The sequence below is a fragment of the Danio rerio genome, chromosome 3, assembly GCF_052040795.2.
Source record: "Danio rerio strain M-AB ecotype USA chromosome 3, GRCz13ab, whole genome shotgun sequence".
Lineage (NCBI taxonomy): Eukaryota > Metazoa > Chordata > Actinopteri > Cypriniformes > Danionidae > Danio > Danio rerio.
The window spans coordinates 54,663,922-54,677,164 of NC_141023.1; the positions used below are offsets into that span (position 1 = coordinate 54,663,922).

Consider the following 13,243-nt stretch of genomic DNA (forward strand, 5'->3'; position numbering starts at 1 on the left):
CCACTGAAACATAATGGAAGCTGATGTTTTGGATAAAGAGACCTTTCCTACATCATGATGCCATTTTCTGTACAGAAAGAGACTGAAAATATAAGAAACTGTTCTTTCTTACTGCAGTACATTTGTAGATTATTTGCTACCTCTGTAAGTTCACCCATGTGCCATTGTATATATGCAGTATTGTGTTATTCATATTAAAGTGATTGTGTGAATTATTATGTGTCTGAAGCATCTATCGAAAAGTAAAAACACTTGTGCACTCATGCAAAAACAGGAAGGAAAAAAAGGGTTTGTTTGATGTAGTTTGCTCCAGAATGACTGACTCTCAGAGGACGAGCAGGAAAAACTTGATTTGCACACCCTGTGGAACCAGCTGTCACAGAGGTACAGTATTTATATGGGTCCACCCAAGACGTACGACAGACCAGCCCTGTCAACCTCACGACAACTCAGGTACTTCAGAAAAATCTCACTGAGACTATTATTTTAGGGTAAAAGAGGACAGCTGATACAAAAAAAAGGTAAAAATGATCATCTGAGAAGCAGGGAATGTCATGTCTGTGCTTTTTTCTCTTTTTGTGGCAGCGTCGTGATTGAGGATTTTAATTTCTTCCCGGTTTCAAGTGGGACTCGAGACAAAAAGCAAAATTAAAGGAAAAGAAGAAGACTCTAAACGTCTGAAGACACTTGAAAAGGTACATTGAATTGAAATGGCAGTTCTCTGGTAATTTCAGTAATCTAAAACAAATTTGTCGCCTGCGGGGCTGTCCTTGGGTAAATTATTTGATTGGAACTGATTTTTTTTTTCTGTAAAAAGTTTGGTGTAATAAAAGTGTCCTTGCTTCCGCTTCTTTTGGAGCTTTAAGCTTTGAATCTCTGAAAGAGAAACGGATGACTTGCAGGAACTCGAAGGTTGTTTTGAATGATTTTGCTGGCATTTTGCCCTTGAGCGACGCTATATAAGGGCTGAGCTTAATACTGACACATTCATCTTACAACTATGTCACTCATCATGCTTAAGACATCAGTGAATAGAAAATGTAATGGAATGGTTTAGCCCCTCCTTCCTGATTTCTTTGGGCTTTGTGTAGATTACAACTCAGGCATATGAAAATGCATGCCTGTGGCAACGTTTGCAAAAAAATCTGTCACACTCTTTCTTGGCAGTTTCATGGCAAGTTGAATGAATGGTACTAAAATCATTCGCTTTTCTCAGAAACATATAAACTGAAGCAATTTTATTACTGCACATTCCTTTGCAGTTAAAGAACGAAGCTAAAATGTTAACGAGTATCGAAGTAAACAGTTTTATTTAGCTTTTTTTAGTTTGAGTAAAGTTAGGTGATTAAAATTGGGTGACGAAAACAACATTATTAAAAAAAAAAATCCCTCTTCCAAAGAATAGTTGACTCATTAAGCTGAATTATGCAAACTGTAGTAACCCAGTAGCTGACAATGCCACGTTGTGCACAAACAGTATTCACACAGACCTATAGACTGAATACATAATCACATAATGAGGGTGATTTGTCTAACTAAAGGGCGACGCAGTAGCACAGTAGGTAGTGCTGTTGCCTCAAAGCAAGAAGGTCGCTGGTTTGAGCCTCGGCTGGGTCGGTTGATGTTTCTGTGAGGAGTTTGCATGTTCTCCCCATGGTTGGGTTTCCTCCAGGTCTCTGATTTCACCCACAGTCCAAAGAAATGCAGTATAGTTGAAATGGGTAGATAATAAATAAATGAGTGAATCTTTAACAAAACTAAAATGAGTGAATAAATGAGTGAATCTTTAACAAAACTTGATTGAGATTGTTTTTTTTTTCCAAAAGACTACATTTTTAGATCCCAATATTCTATAAAGGTAACACTTTACAATAACAGTACATGAATGTGTTACGTTTCAAAGAAAGTCAGAGAGGATCCAAATGCAAGTGAACAAGTTTGATGATGTATTAATATGTGAACTGAACATTACTATAAAGTTAATGCGCTAATCATGGATTAACATATACTACAACATGAGTCACATGAGTTCATGTGTGATTAATGGCTACCTTAATTACTTGTTTGTACATGTTGTTAATAATGGATTAACTACCATTAAGGTTTAAGCTATATGTAACCAATATGAACTCATGATATGTTAAGGTATGATAATGTCATGACTTTACTTGGTAGGTTGTATTATCATTAACTCACCCTTAACTACTCATGAACTCCTGTTCATGCTGATGTTGACAGAACACTTTTTGTATTAAATTTTTCCTTGCCATGTCTTTAAAATAAAGTAGTTTCAATAGAGTTTCTGCACTTGGCTGCTGATCCTGAAGGCGCTAGAGTTTTTACACAATATTTAATCTCTTTTACTTAAATTAATGTTTAAGTCTATTTAACTGAATGTATTGTAATTACATTACAACATCAATCCTGTAAAAGAAACCTTATGTAATTGAAAATAGTCACATTTTGCTTTAACCGGAAATGTATCATTGGCTGAAAAAAAACTAGGTGTGCAACTAGCCCTATTTGTTATAACAAATAAATGCTAACCAGTCTATCTATCTATCTATCTATCTATCTATCTATCTATCTATCTATCTATCTAACTACCTACCTACCTACCTTGATCATGTCTCATACTCGATTCCTGAAGGGCCGCAACTCTGCACAGTTTTGTCCCTAATCATACACAACTTATCCAAAAAATCAAGGTATTCAAGACTGCTAGAGACTATTTAGCAGGTGTTAGTCGGAGGTGGGTAAAGTTAAACAGAGCTGCAGCCCAACAGAAATGCAGTTTGAGACCATTGAGATGGGTGGACGGACAGACAGACAGATAGATAGAAAGATAGATATATAGATATTTTTGGTTTGTTTATTTATGATAGTTTTAGAACTTTAAATGAAGCACACAATGTGAAATAAACACAAAATACAGTGTGTAGTAGAAGAACAGCAACCAAATACTTTTAAGGGACATTTATTCATTCTTTTTGGTTAAGTCTCTTTATTAATCTGGGGTGGCCACAGCAGAATGAACCACCTACTTATCCAGCATATGTTTTATGCAGTGGATGCCTGTCCAGCTGCATCTCATTACTGTGAAACACCCATACACACTCATTCACACACATATATTACAGACATTTTTTTTAGCATTCCCATAGCTAATTCACCTATACTGCATGTCTTTGGATTTGTGGGGGAAACCAGAGCACGCGGAGAAAACCCACACGAACACGGGAAGAACATGCAAATCGCACACAGAAATGCCAATTAATCCAGCTGAGGCTCGAACCAGAGGCCTTCTTGCTGTGAGGGGATTGTGCTACCCACTGCGCCACCCCATTGCCCCTTTTAAGGGACATTCTAAAAATAAAACACTTAATGTTATTTACCTTTTTATAGGCTTTAAAATGTAAACACCTGAAAATGTGTTTGAAAGTTGTCATTGCAACATGTGTAGTGTAGTCACGTGACCAGTCTTTAGGTGTTCTTGACACCAAACAAATAAAGTGCACCACATATCATGATGTGCAATGCATAGATGCATAGTGTGTCCTTACAAAGTGACTTTTGAATCTGCTGCTATGCAGGTTTTCAAACTTTTCAGCTAGCGACCACCAAAGTAACAATTCCAGTGACTCGCAACCCCCACTATCCTCAGAGGTGGATATAAACATACAAACATAGCACACAACGGTGCACACAGACCAATAGGACCTATATAAACAAGCTTATTAACAGCACAAAAAACATAACATAACAACCATATTTTTTATAGTCATTATTCCATTATTATATTGTTGACCTTAATAGTAACCTCACTTAATGAGAATGGTGGGCACAATGTTTAATTTTGGAGACCCCCACTTAGAGATCATCCTTTATATTCAGTCATGGTCTTTTTTTTTTTTTTTTTTATGTACATGAGTGCCGTAATATTGTAAAAGTTTACCATTGTGCTGTAAATTCAATCTTCTGCAACTAATACTATTGCTGTGTCATTAATCTAGCATAAAAGCCCAAGGGACACAATCCAATGGAAAATTAATCGAAAGGCTGATGGCTTTTTGTTAGCATGTTGTTTTTTATGTAACTATTAAATACATTTTTTTTTTTTAATCTTCTGCAAGTTGTGGGTGAAACATGGTAATTCTAATAGTTTAATAACATATATGATATTTTTCTAAATTACAAGCTACCCCCTCATTGTCTCCCGACCCCCACTTTGGGAACCAGTGCTCTAGAGACATCATCATCAATCAATCAATCAATCAATCAATCAATCAATCAATCAAAAACATCGTTATGACACATAATCTCTTAATATAAGATAAACACAAAGCACAGGAAATCAAGGTGTGGGCATCTTTTTTTTTTTTTTTTTACAGAAGGATAGCTAATTGTCAGTGAAGCTTCTAAACAACATTCCGACTTAGGCATTCTCCGTAAAGCAATGTGTCAACAGATAAAGCATGCATGATCCATAGAGCAATTGATTTATTTCCATATCATTTAATGACAATGAAAGGATGCTCTCAGATACTGGAACGTAATTACCATCGATTGATTCCCCCCCTGCATTTGTGAGTCACAGCTGTAACCATTTCATCCTCCCTCAGGTCTGAACTAGGATACCAGCCATGGAGGAGGAGTACAAGAGCCCCCCACCATCCTATGAAGAGGTTATAACCCAGCAGCAGACAAGCAACACCAAGCAAAGCCAGTCGGCTGATAGGAGCCAGAACGCATGCTGCAGGTGCTGTATGAGCACCAGGAACTGTCTGATGAGCCCTGAGTGTGGACGAGCTCTCAACATCGCCAGTGTTGTCGCCATGTGCGGCATGTGCATACGAATGTTTGTCTGTAAGTATTTCAGCTAGTCAGATTTAATTGACTGTGTAGTCGTGGTGGTTAGGCAGGCATGAGGTAAGGATCTACACTCAGCTTTGACTCCATTTAAGGCCCTGGCCTTGGGTATTTTCAAAACTGCACTGTATGTTCATATGAAAATGCAGTATCAGGTTACCAAAACTTAAACTTTTTTAAAAACTCCAGACAGGGTGAAGGTTTTCTTTTGTGTATTCTTGTGGACGATACAACCGGAGTTTTCAGCTTATGACGTCAGTGTGCGTGCTGTTTTCTCCTTTCTGATTGGTCAACATGACTGGTTTCACACCAAACACGGAAGACAGAAATGAGGCAAAATTCTGCACATTTGTGGCAAAATCATCTCCTATTTTATATCGTTCACCCGCAGGACAATAATCTGCCTCTCACATTTGCATTGAAATGTTAGCAATTTACTCATGCAAATACTTATTTCCCATTTGGTGTGAACCCAGCTTAAAAGTGTCTTTATCATGCCATGTTGGGTCGGCATGCTCTAAACATACATCACAGTGTGTTTTTGTGTTTTTATATGGACAGAGATTTTTATGAAACCACGTTTATAAAAATATCAGTGGACATGGCCTTAAACAAAAGTAAAGAAGATAATTCAACCTAACGTTTCAATGAAATCAAAGTCAAAGTTGAGTGTGTTAGTCTTAAAGATCATGCGAACTGTTGGCTAGGACCTATCTAAAGCCTGGTTTATACTTCGGTGTTGAGTAATTGGCGTGACCCATGTTGTGACGAAAGTCTTCCTTGCACGTTGCCATGCATTTATACTTCTTGGCACCGTTTGTGTTTGTCTGCAAAATCACTTCCAAAGCATTAGCTGGTAGTGAGTTTTTTATGTTCCTCTGTGTCGAGTTTCTTCACGGGTGTTTTTTTTTTTTTTTTCTGAACGCAACCCTAATGTACAAGTAGCTGAACCCCCCACCCCCCCACCCCCCAAATTTTAAGATGAAAACCAGCAGATGTACAACAATTTTAATCATAAGGTAAACAAAACTTTCCAGCTGGGGCTCCTTCACAGGACTTTATACTTGTAAACATTCACTCCAACAGGTTCCCGCGCCTCTCAGTCCCAAAAAATAATGGTCAGCGATATCAAGCCGAACAATCACAGAGCTTGCACTACCGACGTTGCAATGTGAAATTTTTTAAGAGGTGCGTGGAGAGGGCTATGCGACCACACGAAGCCTGCGCCAGAGCATACGCATGCGCTTGATGCAGAAGTATAAATCAACCTTAAGGGCCCACAAGGTTGGGGGGCTTCTGAGATATTATTAGGGGCCCCTCACCTCAAGTTTCACTTTTATCCGCGAAGCCCCCTACCTGCCTCTTCCCTTTCGTCCAAGACATGGCACCACCGACATCCCTACCCCCGCAAATCTTCATTTTCATTTATGATAGCCCCACCCAGGCTTTTATCTTTCAATCGCAACAGACAAGATGTGACAGACTGGAAAGTAGAGATATAGAGATACATCGATACCGATACCAGTGTTGGGTATTGTGTTGATACTTGCTTTTAAATACTCGTATCGTACATGATATCACAGACTGATAACACAGAGCAGTGTTTCACTTCATTGTATATATATATATATATATATATATATATATATATATATATATATATATATATATATATATATATATATATATATATATATAGTTGAAGTCAGAATTATTAGTCTCCTTTTGTTTTAGTTTTTTCCTCTTTTTTTTAATATTTCCCAAATGATGTTTACCAAAGCAAGGAAATTTTCACAGTATGTCTGATAATATATATATATATATATATATATATATATATATATATATATATATATATATATATATATATATATATATATATATATATATATATATATATATATAATTTTTTTATTTATTTTTTTTTCTTCTGGAGAAAGTCTCATCTGTTTTATTTTGGTTAGAATAAAAGCTTATTTTATTTTTTTAAAAAAGACTTTAAGGAAAAATAGTTTTTGCCCCTTTACGCTATATATTATTTTTTCAATAGTCTACCATACTTATACAGAAACTAAGGATTAAAATGTCACTTTATCCTGAATACTAGTGTCTTAAAAAATATTTAGTAATGAAAAAATATCTCGTAAAATAATATTGTTATTATGGCAAAGATTAAATAAATTCGTAATTAGAAATGGGTTCTTAACACTATTATGTTTAGAAATGTGTTGAAAAAAAATCTTATCTTCGTTAAATAGAAATTGGGGAAAAATTAAGGGGGGCTAATAATTCTGACTTCTGACAAAAGACAGATGCTTAAGGCATAATTTTTTGAATAATCACTTGTATATAGCAAATAGGCCTATATGACAGAGGTTTGTGATACAACGATTTACAGTGGTTTTATTAATTAAAATTTTATTGTCCATATATTTCTATCCAGACTCAGAAGCAAATATACACTGCATATATTTTTTTTCTTGTAAACATTATCTTTTTAATACCAATTTTGTTTGGTATAATTTGTATCTTAATTTTAATGTATGTTTTGTTGGTCATTTGTCTACAAAATAAACAAGAAGAACAAATAACAGGCAAAATGCTTCAAAACAAGTTTGCTATACAGCATATGCTTCAGTGCCCAAACACAAACTGGTGTGTCAAATAATAATATAAATATACTTGAAGTGATATACTCATTGTTTTCCCAGTGATGGGTTACAGCTGGAAGGGCATCCACTGCGTAAAACATATGCTGGATAAGTTGGTGGTTCATTCCGCTGTGGCAACCCCAGATTAAAAGGGACTAAGCCAAAAAAGAAAAATAATGAATGAATACATATTCATTGTTTTAGAAAAGCCTATATTCAGCTGTTTTCACTGTTAATGACAAATTCAAATTAGTTTCAGTTTTTAACCTACTTTGTAATTACCTGACCCATGGATTAATGGCAGGATTCGTGAAAATAATGAAAAACCATGCATAACAGGGTTTTTTGCTTCCACGATGTGCAATGTCAAGAAAGTGACCCTATAAGGTAACTTAAGCTGCACACACGTGTACACGTGTCAGCGCAATGATTATTTGTTAAATGTCCATGCTTGATCACTCTATCGATTTAAAGGGTTATCAACAATGTGTGTATATTTTTGGCTTGGAATAGCTTTCTGTTAATATTTTTGTGTTCATCCTTGCTGCAGGCACAAAAATAAATAAATAAATAAATAAATAAATACCTATATTCTAATAAACTGCACATTAAAACCAAATCTAAGATGTATCAAAACTCTCTTTATGGAAAAGTACACAAATGAAATCACTCATACTCGTATCGGTTTGTTAAAAGTGGTATTGGTTCATTCCTACCGGAAAAGCAAGCTTATGGGACAAGTTTTGCAAATCACTGCATTGGAAAGTTCAAGCTTAGTAATATGGACCAATAAATATCTTTTAAATTGTCTAATTATTCCAGCCCTTATTGTGACCATGGCATAACACTTCAATTATTACAAAAGCATAAAAAATTGTTGAATTTGAAGATCAATGTATTTTGCCTTTTTAGAAACAAGCAAATATCTTCTGTAGCTTCTGAAGGACAGTACTAAATGACAAAAATAATAATAATAATTTCAAAAACAACACCTCCTGCTCTTAAAAAAAAATAAATAAATATATATATATATATATATATATATATATATATATATATATATATATATATATATATATATATATATATTTTTTTTTTTTTTTTTTTTTTTTCATTTTGGACCTTCAGTGAGTGTTTTTAGCCTTCTGTAATAGTTGCACAAGAGTCCCCCGCTCGTCCACGGTGTAAAAATATGGATCTCAAAATCAAACAGTCATATTTGAAAAGGCTTGAAATAATACTCCGCATTGCTGAAAAACCAAAGCTTTTGTTTGACCTGGAGGATTTCTCTAAAGAACAACAGGACAAACAAGGGACTCGTAAAAACCCTTCACAAAACAAAAATAGCCCAGCTGTGGAAAATATTTTTTTTTGAATCAAGTGTTACACTTGATTCAGTATAAAGAATCAATGTAAACGGGTCATTTTTATAGACTGGCTTATTATTTTCTCTTGCGGACCATGAACATATTTTACGTCTAATATTTTATTCGTCAGTAGTAAAGTAAGCTGCATATAGAGTTGAATTCCACAATTGAATAGATGGGAAACTAAGATGGGAACTAACTGGCTATGTTTTTTCTTTTACTTTTCAGAGGGCTGTGTGCCATCTCTTCCAGATCTCTCATCCAGTGGTGTTCTTCTCAAATTAAGAGACAAACAAAGACGTTTACTGTGTTCCAAGCCCAAATGATCTGCAACATTTATAAGCTCCACATGACCCAATGCCAATTCAAATGCTGTCGAAAATAGCAGGCAGCACTGCGTACTTCACAGAAAATCTCACAAACACACTGTGACCAAAGATGACCATCTAAAATGGGAAATGTCAAATACTAATTGTTGTTTATATATACAAAGTAGCTGTTCAATCAGCACTGACACATATTGTTGTAAAAGAGTCTTTTTTCATGTGTTAAGTTTAGCAACATGCTAACATAGCTAGCTTATATAAGCGACATGTGCATTTTTTGGGTGTTTAAACTATAGAGTGATAGTTAACTTATTCATGAACTAGCACCTTAAATTTGTAAATACTGTGTAATATTGGGATGTGTTTCAGTAAGAGACCGTTAACATACATGTTATATATCTGATATAGAGAATTAAGGCACGGTTACAGTTTTGTTCTGCAAATTTTTACAGATGAAACAATAATGGTTTCAGTCATTTCTGCAGGAATCCGCACAATATGGAATTTTACTTCAGGGTGAAAGATTTACCAAGGATTTTGAAGCAGGTTCCAATTGATAACACCAATTTGAGCAAGAGAAAGATGTTCAGTTTGGTTTGGCTTTTGTGTGAACTGAGTGTCATGCATTCCTACAGTGGTGACAAAAGGTCTGTTTTATCTGTGAGATTCTGCTGGAATGCTGTGACCGCAGCTACACATTTTCCATTTTTGTTCAGATTATGCCTCACTCATATAGATTTTGATGAATTTGAAGAAACATTCTGAAAATCTTAAATAGTTTTAGTCTTTTAGAAAGGATCGTTGCTTTTATTTTTATCTTTTGTTCTTGGTTTACTTTTTCTTTCATAAATTGGAACCAGTAATGTCTACTTTAATTATGTATAGTTGTGACTTTGCATTTCTTTGTAGTATTTATTCCAAATAAATCTCATGTGCCAGCAAAATAATTTATAATAATCAATTGTGTTAAAATATGTGCAAAATCAAGTACTCCATGTTTTTTTTTTTTTTTTTTTTAATTTAATTTTTTTTTGGTGGAGGAAAAACTGTCAGCTTTTCTACTTTTATTTACAAAACATAATTAAATAAAAGTAATATTATTTTAATTTATAGAAAGCTTACCCTAAATATGAGTCTTTTTTTTTTTCAAGCTAACATATATCAAATTCATATAACAAGCTGTAATTGTTTGTTATTAGAAATTATACATATTCATGTTAATCGACAACAGTCGGTGTGTGAGATGTGAGAAGGCAAATAAATATTTACTTAATATACTTATATAATAACGCTTGTTATTACACTAATACATGCTTCAAATATAAATAACAAAAAGTTATAAATGTATTCAGATTTCTGCTTGTTCAAACTACTTATTTAAAATTTATTGAAACAACACAATACTATTTTTTATTATTTATTTTTTTATTGGGACAACTTAATTGATTTATGCACAAACCACTTAAATTAACTTGATCAATTTGTGTTGGGACCACATGAATCAACTGTGTGGAACCCTGTATTTTTACAAAATACTTCTGACACCTCAAGGTGCTTTTTTCAACACATTTGTAAATGTAATCATTTGAATAACTAATTCCTTTTGTCTTTGCCATGATGACAGTGCATATTATTTTTCTACTGAGTTTTCAAGAATCTACTTTGTAAAACCCCAAAAAAGCTGTTACAACGCCTGGGTAGTCTAGGGGAGTGGGGTTGCACACTTGACCGAGGATTTTGTTCAAATAAACACTCAAAGAAAATTGTACTCAAAGTAATGACCACATACAAGAATTGCTGTGCAAATAAAGTGATATTTTACAAGTGGTGATTAGTGAAGCAGTATGTAAGCTATTTACATTATTTACAATTCACAACCAAAACAAAACATAAATAAGAAAGACTGGCTATGGGTGGCGCTAAAGCAAAGAAACAATCAAAACCAAACAGTCTAATACTAATATCAAATCCCCGCTAATCTAGGCTAATAAACAATAATGTGAAAAAGTAAATCTTAAACGTCCAAGACGTCTTACCTAAACTACACTAACTATCCACTTAACCAAAAATACACTAGTTGGCGCTCACCCCCTTCCCTAGTGTATCTCTAGACAGTTGAACTCCTATGTGTTGAAATGTATGTCACGTGACCTACTTACCTACCAGTCTTTCTACCAAACCTCTGTAGGGAAACATAGGGAAAGATAGATGATGGTTGCCTGAGCAACTAAAATTTTGTCAAAATCAGGGTTACTTCTTCACCACAACGGACAGGTACATCGACCACATTACTGCTGCCGCTGCACCAATCCACCTGTCAATCTCACATTCCATCCTTCCCTCACTAATGAACAAAACCCTGAGATACTTAAACTCCTCCACCTGGGGTGAGGACTTTCCCAGACATTTTATTAAATTGAAAAACTATGGTTGGACGCATTTTGGCACAAAAAGCCCATCTCTGTTGATTTACAGAGCACGTGATGTGTGAGTGTTGACGGTTCTTGCACACACAGAACCAGCAGTAGGAAACGTGCAGAGCGAGAGAAGATTTTCCACTGGTTAATTGATCGCGATTGTTTGACTTTCTTGTGCTGATAAAAAAAACGTTTAAAAGCATGATAACGATAGTATTATTCATGTGTCACTACCAATTGGGTGGCCATAAACATACCTGGGTGGCCCACCCAAGAGAAGTCTATGTATGGGAAGCACTGATACTTATATTAGTGGTGGGCCGTTATAGGCTAAACATTAATCTATTCTCATAGTTGGTTTGGGTGCTGGGTATATTCCACGCAAGCTATGATGACTTTCACCTTGATATTTTAATGAGGATGTATGCCTGACCGGTGAGCCATGTGACAAAAAAGTGCCCTTCTGAATCAAATCAGAAAGATGCCCTTCTGGATCTTTCACTTACTTCGAAGACACTACTGACTACATTTACATGGACATTTGTAGTCTAGTTATTTGCCTTAATTGACGATAATATAAATAAGATGTTTACGTGAAATGCTTCCATGTAAGAGTTTCCTGTAATTTTGGGTCACATTCACTCATGAACATTTCATTCATACCCCCATGTTAAACTAGGGTATTAGACTCAAATAAGGAGTAAGGCCTGGTGAGATGGTTATGGAATTTAATAATGCATGCCAAATGGAAAGAAAAAAAAAATCTGCATTTCATGATGTGTGTGTATGTGCGGTCCTTTACTGACAGCTGCATGTGTGGCTCTTGTCAGAAAATATGTCGAAAAGTCTTGCATGACGGTAATAATTTGATTGCAGTGTTTAAATCAATAATGCCACTAATAAATGCATACTCCACATATTAATTCCATTTTTGTTTAGTTCAGTTATGACTTTAGTCAGATTAATGCAGAGGTCGGACTGCAAGATTTTAGCCCTGATTTTGAATCACCGACAAGTTTTGAGAAATAACTGACAAATGCCTAAAATCACAGGCAAATTGGTGCTCGTTCACGTGAGCAACAATCACACACACAGTGTGAAATATCAAAGACATAATCTAAGAGAATCACAGATGAGTCGCCGACACACATAAGATATTTGGAGTACTAAATATCTGGAGCTGACACTGATTTAAATCCCGTGTGCAATGAGTTTTGATTGAAAATAACATCTGCGATCAGCTACAGCCAATGGGAGCATAGCATTCACTCGTACGGGTACCTGCAGGCCAGCAGGAGGTTGAGGGAGAAGTTAAAAGTGCTCATTTTCAGTTTATTTGGACCCAAGAAATGGAGGAAAAACTACTGTAAATATGGCAGGAGCGCTTTGTCTGTTTGACGTGTCATCTGATCAATATCACAATCATGTAGAATAGTAAAAAAAAAAAAAAGAGCTGAGGACAGATTGTTATTGCTCTTCAAAGGTCAAGTGAGCAACACACATTTCTAACGTTAACTTAAAGTCTTCTTTTTCCATTATGTAGTCAATAAAGAAAGATACATTTTATGACTGTGTTGTTTCCATGACTTTTTCCGTGTTTGTTTGGTTGTAAA

General features: G+C 35.1%; 1 long non-coding RNA gene across 1 annotated transcript; it reads left to right on the top strand.

The window, feature by feature from the left end:
* Nucleotides 1–421: 421 nt before the first annotated feature.
* On the top strand, nt 422–11,037 carry si:dkey-54h16.1. The gene is made up of 4 exons (XR_015481289.1): nt 422–453; nt 586–695; nt 4,623–4,866; nt 9,116–11,037. It is a non-coding gene; the product is annotated as a si:dkey-54h16.1 (long non-coding RNA).
* The last annotated feature ends 2,206 nt before the right edge of the window (nt 11,038–13,243 follow it).